We start from the raw sequence: 7,845 nt of genomic DNA on the forward strand, positions 1-7,845 counted from the left end.
TCGCTATTCATTTAATTCTACTTTTTCATACAGGTCCTCTTTCCTTTTTATTTTTCTTTTTCTTTTTATTTTCATTTTATTTTTTCTTACAAATTCAAAAGTTTAATCTGCTACATTTAACTTTCTAGCCACTCTAATATTTAACTTTACAACTTTATTCTCATTTTACTATGTTTAACTTTTAATTTTTTCCAAACACAGTTTGTGTCTTGTGCATCCTGCTGACACACTTCTTTTGAATCTTTTTTCATTTACATATTTATCAACTTCGGTTTAATTTAACAATTCAAATAATTCCATTTTCTTTTCTATGCATAATGTTATAATATTTCCTATATTTTTGACTATAACTAACACATTTTCACATTCCGTCAATTATTTATATTTTCACCTAACAATCTATATCAGTTACCTCAATTCTCACCAATTTTTTAAATAGTTAATTTCATACAGTATTAATACCATACTAGACTTATACAACCAACATTACAGTAACAAATTTACATTTCTATACACACTAAACAACTTCTGTATCTCTTCAACGTTTTAACTTTCACCCCCAAGGCTATATACAAAAAAATTTTTAACTCTCATTAACCAATAATTCAATCTTACATTTTGTTTTCATTGCCATATTTTATTATGACAATAATTTCGATAAAATTTAATTTTATAGTCAAGTTTATAGTAATGGTTGTAATATTTTTTAAAAAATAGTAAATTTAAATTCTAATATTAAAAATTAAAATTCCAACACAATCTTAAACTTAAATTTCCGTAACCACATTGGATCTTGACCTTGGTTAATACCTTAAAAATTCCCTTTCCTGGATGTCAATTTTACTGACATTTGAAGTATTTCAACTTCCTTCTAAATCATTGACAGACTAAACGTAGTTCAATGTAGACCTATTCATAATAAAAAATCTCTTAATTAATGGAGTAGAGCATCATGTACCTAGTACTAATCCATTGGCATCCAATGTAAGCCAAATTGTTTAACAAATTTTACCATGTAGTTAGAACATACATCTTGACCAGTGTTTGGCATTGTGGCTATTTAGCAAGGACAGAGAGTAAGTAATCGTAACCACACTTTTCAATTTTTAACATTCAAAATTTCACCCTTTTCAATTTTACTAAGTGAGATTACTTACTTTTAGGTTCACTGATGATGGACTGATAAGTCCGAAAACGTTTTGAACGTAATCCGTTTGGATTTTTAAAAATTTTTAGAATTTTTATTAAATATACCAACTACACTAGGGAGTTTTACTTCATGTTAATTTTATTTAACTAGATGGTATACAGCCAACCTTCGGGTATTATCCCGTTTTATTCAAGCTAATAATATTTAGAGTTTCATTAGTATAATAGATAAAAGTGTTTCTATTATATGCTCATTATGACCTAAGTACATCCAGGGCTGGCGATAACGAGCCTGCAAGGGATGCACAGCAGGCGGACGCCCCTGTTTGGGGGCGCCAAAATGAGCTTTTTTCCTTTTGGTGTTATACAAAATACTAATTTTAAAAAATCGAAGGGCGCCTATGCTAGTTTTGCAGGCGAGCACCTTTTACTCTAGCACCGTAACTGAGTACATCCTAGTCCACAGAAATTTAATATACTGAAAAGAAAAATAAAACTCAAAAAATTGGACTAGATTATGTATTATTTTTACAGTGGTCATGCATTTTGTAAAAGGTATTAACACTGTAAAAAACTACTTTGATTGGAATGGATTGTAGATTTGTTGGTTAAGAACTTTCCTTGAACTGAAATGAAAATTAAGGAGACTGATTGTCGAAATTTATTCTACAACTCTGCCTGAAAAAATTGAGGCAGACTATTATTAATGGTGACTAATTACAATTGCACATGGCAGCTTATGTGAAGAAAAGTGCTGAAAAATAAATGATATTATGAACAGACACTACTATTCAAAAAGTTTGGTCAAAAGTACAAACAAATTTAACCTTCCACAGTCATGGGAAAAAATCACAACAGTATCATTTGATGGGGATCGAATTCACTTGAGCTTTTGACAGTCTAATTATCCATATTCCCAGTCACAGGATTCTATTTCTTCCTGAATCTATAATGTCGATAATCGTTTTAAACAAAAAAAAGACAACAACTTTTAGATAAATAAAACTATAATGCAGAAAGCATTCCAGAAATATATCTTACAAAATCTTTACACGTTTCTAAGAAAAAACATAAACCTAAGTTACAAGCCTCTTGATCTACAATACACGAAGAAAAACAAGATAATTATTACTTGAAAAAACAGATATACAAAATTTTACAAGGACACACCTCAACCTTAAATTTTTAGAACGAACACGAAAACAAATAAGCAAAAATACTGAAGCTGAAACTGGTTCAATGGAAAATTCTCGCCCTGAGCCATTAACTCAAGATTTAGAAATCTTAGAATAACGGCCACTACGCTGGAGAGATAGGAAAATCAAAGGAAATCTCCCATTATCATACACACTTCCCTTAATTTCCTTAGACAAACTATCGAATAATAGTAATGAACCAAGCCGATCAATTCTAATCTCATTTTAAGAAAACATCTCTCCCACTTTTTTATTGCCTTATTTGCATAAGATAACTCTCAAACAAAAATGGACCCTTTAACTTCCTTAGCAACTATTAAAATAGTTGTTATTCTATTAAAAACACATATTATTGCAATAGAAAATAAACTGAAACAATATAGCCCAATAAATGACCGTTTTGGAGTGTAATTTCCAGGGGCAACTCCGAATTGTATGAAAATTTGGATTTAGGTTCTACTTACCCTCCACTTCAAAGTTGAATTTGTGCCGTTGGTTGCTTTTACTTGGGGGTGACATTTACCCCTTCTCGGGGGGTGAAAACCGCGTGTTTTAAATAAGGCCGAAAATGGATAAATTGACTTATTTTAAGCACTTTTTGTTCTATAAAGTTTTTTACGTAAGTGAATACTTTTCGAGTTATTCGCGATTTAAAATGTTGATTTTTCGACAAAAAAACTACGTTTTTAGACGGTTTTTCCCAAGTAACTCAAAAAGTAAATATTTTATCGAAGAAAATGTTTTTAGCAAAAGTGTAGCCTATAAACAAACGAAAAAATGGTGTACCAGTAAAGTCTACAAATTTAGTAGAAGCAAAGTTGTAGCTCATGAAAAATACGTTCTTATTCGTTTAATTAAAAATCGAATAATTCAACGCGACATCACCGAAGAAAGAAGCGTTTTTCGGGAAAACCTAATTAATATTTTTAAGGTATTGAAAAAAATCTTATTATTTGTTTTTTACAAAAGTTTACAGCATCAAAAATAAACGAGTTACACTGAAAAAAAAGTTGGCCCCTTTTTTTTGGTAAAGAAACTCGTGAAAACCTCCCTCTATTTAGCACCCTAAATGAAATTAATCGTTTGGCTTTACCATCTATTTTAACTGTATGTGTATTTTGTTTATATGATCTGTAAGTTTGATTGGTTTGAAGTGCTTATTTTTGAAAACATTTGGTTTTATAGTAAAAAGAATTTTTCTAAAAATTTTTGAAAAATTTCATTTTTTCAAAATAACCTAAAATGTGTTAGTGATAAGAAAAATTTTAAAGAGTAAAAAAATGTAGGTTTTGCTATTATAAATATGCTAGTTTCGTTTTGTTTCTCCGTAAGACAAAAATTGGTTAAGATATGGCTGTTCAAAATTTGCGTACACTCGTGATTAGTGACCCATTCAAGCTTTCTCAATTATAACCCTTTCAAAAATAAACACTTTAAACTGTTGAGACTGACAGATCATATTTTTTTTAACTCCTTTATTCTGAAATCTATCAGTAATGACAATAAGCGTCTTTGTTGATAAATGATTATGACATGTACAGGATGCTCCATTAAGCACCCTGTTTTATAATGTAGCTATTGCTAACTTTGTGGCATTACCTCTAATATTTACAATATGTTATTATTTACAAAGATATGTACATTACTAATTACTTAAACCTATTATTAAGTCTCTTGGTTTGAATTTTTTTAATCTTCTTTCTTCATGTTCATGTAAGTCTTCAAACAACCGCTTGGCTAACTCGTTAGGATGTTCAGACACTCTTTCGCGATATGTTGCACTATATTCACTTATCACCTCTTGCACTGTTGGAACTGCTAAGTCTCGTTGGATCACGTAGTTGGGTACGTTGTATGGAGCATCAAGAATCAGCCTTATCGTCTTGTTTTGGAACCTCTGTATTATATTTAGGTTGCTATTAGAAGCTGCTCCCCAGAGCTGCATACCGTAGGTCCAAATGGGCTTTATAATGGCTTTGTAGACCAGTAGTTTGTTTTCTAGAGACAACTTCGAGTTTCTGCCGATAATCCAATATAGACGGCTTAGTTTTAGTCCTAACTGTTTGCGTTTAGTGAAAATATGTTTTCGCCATGTTAGTCTTCTGTCTATGTGGATTCCCAAGTATTTTACATCTTCGGCTTGAGGTAAATTGTTGTTGTTAAGTTGTACTGGTGGGCAAGTTTCTTTACGGAGTGTAAATGTTACATGTGTAGATTTTAGTTCGTTAGCTTTCATGCGCCATTTCGACAGCCATTTTTGTATCTTGTTAAGGCAGATTTGAAGTTGTCTTGATGCCATCTTTGGGTCTTCGTGTGAAGAAAGAGCTGCTGTATCGTCCGCAAATGTGGCTATTGTAACCATCGGTGTAGTAGGAAGATCACTTGTGTACAACAAATACAGGATAGGTCCGAGTACACTGTCCTGTGTTACCCCTGATTTTATGGCGTTCAGAGAAGAGTATTTTTGGTTTTGTCTGACAAAGAAGTGTCTATTGGTTAGGTATGATTTTAGTAACAGGAAGTGGGGATATGGAAGTAGCTTCTTAATTTTGTAGAAGAGTCCAATATGCCAAACTTTATCGAATGCTTGTGTCATATTAATAAATGCAGCAGAACAATAACGTTTTTGTTGGAAGTCATCGTTAATCTTGTTAACTATTCTATGTACTTGTTCGATAGTGCCATGTTTGTTTCGGAAAAACAGATCATATAAAAAATAGATAGGTAAGTAAATTGTTTGTAAAGCGGTAGCGATTAATTTCATTTGGGGAGCTAAACACGGCGAGATTTTCATGATTTTTTACAAAAAAAAAGAGGGCCAACTTTATTTTGAGCGTAACTCGCTTATTTTTAATGCTAAAACTTTTGTTAACAATTAAAACAAAGCTTTTTATAAACACTTTAAAAAAGTTTAAATGGGTTTTTCCCGAAAAGTGCTTAATTTTTCGGTGATTTTACCTTGAAATATTCGATTTGGAATTAGACGAATAAGAACGTATTTTTCATGAGCTACAACTTTGTTTTTATTTAATTGATAGACTTTACTAATACACAATTTTTTGGGTTTTTATAAGCTACACTTTTGCTAAGGATATTTTTTTCGATAAAATATTTACTTTTTGAGTTATTTGCGAAAAACCGTCTGAAAACGTATTTTTTTTTGTCGAAAAATCAACATTTTCAATGGCAAATAACTCGAAAAGTATTGACTTACGTAAAAAAACTCTATAGAACAAAAGTTGCTTAAAATCAGTCAATTTATCGATTTCCGGTCTTATCTTGAACGTATGTTTTTTCACCCCCGAGAAGGGGTGACTGTCACCCCCCAAGTAAAAGCAACCAACGGCACAATTTCAACTTTGAAGTGGAGGGTAAGTAGAACCTATATCCAAATTATCATGCAATTTGGAGTTGCCCCTGAAAATTACACGGTATCGCCGAATTTCCCGTTCATTTACTGGGCTAATAAGAAAATTTAATAATCAAGTATCATAATAATATGGACAATCAAGTAACACAAGATTCGATAAATAAAAGACCTCGTAGCTGAAGTTATTAAGTTTTCTGTAGATTTTGACAGTTTGATTTGACATTTTGAAATTTGATTTTGCATAATGAAATAGTATAACTAGAGCCAGACCCATACATGCAAAGTGAAAGTTATCCTCCAACACCAAATTTTTCTATATGGTCTACATAATGTTCAGAAAAAAGTCACACCATTTTGAGCACCTGGTTTGGGGAGGAGAGGGGGGAGAAATCGGTAAATTCGTAGTTTTTTATGTTTTTCTTCCATATTTCTAAAACTATGCGGTTTAGCATGAACAACCTTCTATATAAAAATGTTCTACATTAAATTTGAAATAAAAAAGGTCCTATGCACAATCCTTTGAAAATAAACGGTTCCAAAGTTACGGAGGTAGTATGGTATAATTGGTCCAAAGAAAGGCCTAACCCAAATATCCAAAGTAAAAGTTTTCCTCCAACACCAAGTAGTTCGATATGGTCCAAATATTGTTCAGTAAAAAGTTACACCATTTTGAGCGTCCGGTTTGGCGGGGAGATGGGGGAGAAATCGGTAAATTAATAGTTTTTTTTTTTAATTGTTCGTCAATATTTCTCAAAATGTGCTTTAGCGTAAACAATGTTCTCTACAAAAATGTTGTACATAAAATTTAAAACAAAAAAGGTCTTATACATAATTGTTATAAAATCAATGGTTCTAGAGTATCGGAGGGTAAAATTGGAGGTTTTCGATATTTTTTATATTTTCTGGGCAATTTATAATATTATTATTGATAAAAGAAATTTTTTGTAACCGGATTGTGATTTGTAAATATTTCAGTGGCCGATGGTATGTTAATGATAAGTTATTGAAGAAACGTCAACCTCGCCATCCAAAATTATCATCAATTGTCAAAAAAATACAAAAGTATCGAAAGCCTCCACTTTTCACACTCCGTTACTCTGGAACTGTTGATTTTGTAACAATTATATATAGGACCTTTTTGTTTTAAATTTTATGTAGAACATTTTTGTAGAGAACATTGTATACTCTAAAGCATAGTTTGAGAAAAATTGACAAATATTTAAATAAAACTACTAATTTACCGACTTCTCCCCCATCTATGTATAACTTTTTACTGAACAATATGTGGACCATATAGAACAATTTGGTGTTGGAGGAAAACTTTTACTTTGGATGTCTGGGTTATGCCATTTTTTGGACCAATTATACTATACTACCTCCGTAACTTTGGAACTGTTCATTTTAGAAGGATTATGGAAAGACCTTTTTTATTCCAAATATAATGTAGTACATTTTTGTATAGAAGGTTGTTCGTGCTAAGCCGCATAGTTTTAGAAATATTGACGAAAAACGTAAAAAACTACGAATTTACCGATTTCTCCCACCTCCCCCCCCCCCCCCAAACCCGACGCTCAAAATGGTGTAACTTTTTTTTGAACATGATGTGGACCATATAGAACAATTTGGTGTTGGAGGGTAACTTTCACTCTGGATGTCTGGGTTATGGCATCTTTTGGATCAATTGTATTATACTAATAGTAAACATTCAATACATTCAAGTAATGAAATTAATTAGAACCATTACTTGAGTCCAGGGTTCTTTACCCGTGCGTCATTAATATCTGGCGAGATAAAACATACTTTTTATATAGCGTCATTGTCTTCCAGGCATGAAACTAAAGACTGCCGTCTGTTAAAACGCATGCTATTTTTTTGAACGCTCTAGTCTCAGTATACTGAAAAGAGATAGGTATGTGCGACAGACCGCATTTTTTAACCTTCCGCTACCGGAGGGGGGTACAGATTGTACCCCAAATTCGATTTTTCATGAATAATTTTTAAAAATGTTGGAATTTTGTTTAACTGTTCTAGTTACTTCTTCATTGGGATGTGTAAAAGCATATTCAACCATTTGTTTTCAATTTGACATATTTTTACCTATGAAAAGTGCAGCACTGTGCTTGGGGTACC

This window comes from Diabrotica virgifera, chromosome 3, assembly GCF_917563875.1.
Source record: "Diabrotica virgifera virgifera chromosome 3, PGI_DIABVI_V3a".
In the NCBI taxonomy this organism is placed as follows: domain Eukaryota; kingdom Metazoa; phylum Arthropoda; class Insecta; order Coleoptera; family Chrysomelidae; genus Diabrotica; species Diabrotica virgifera.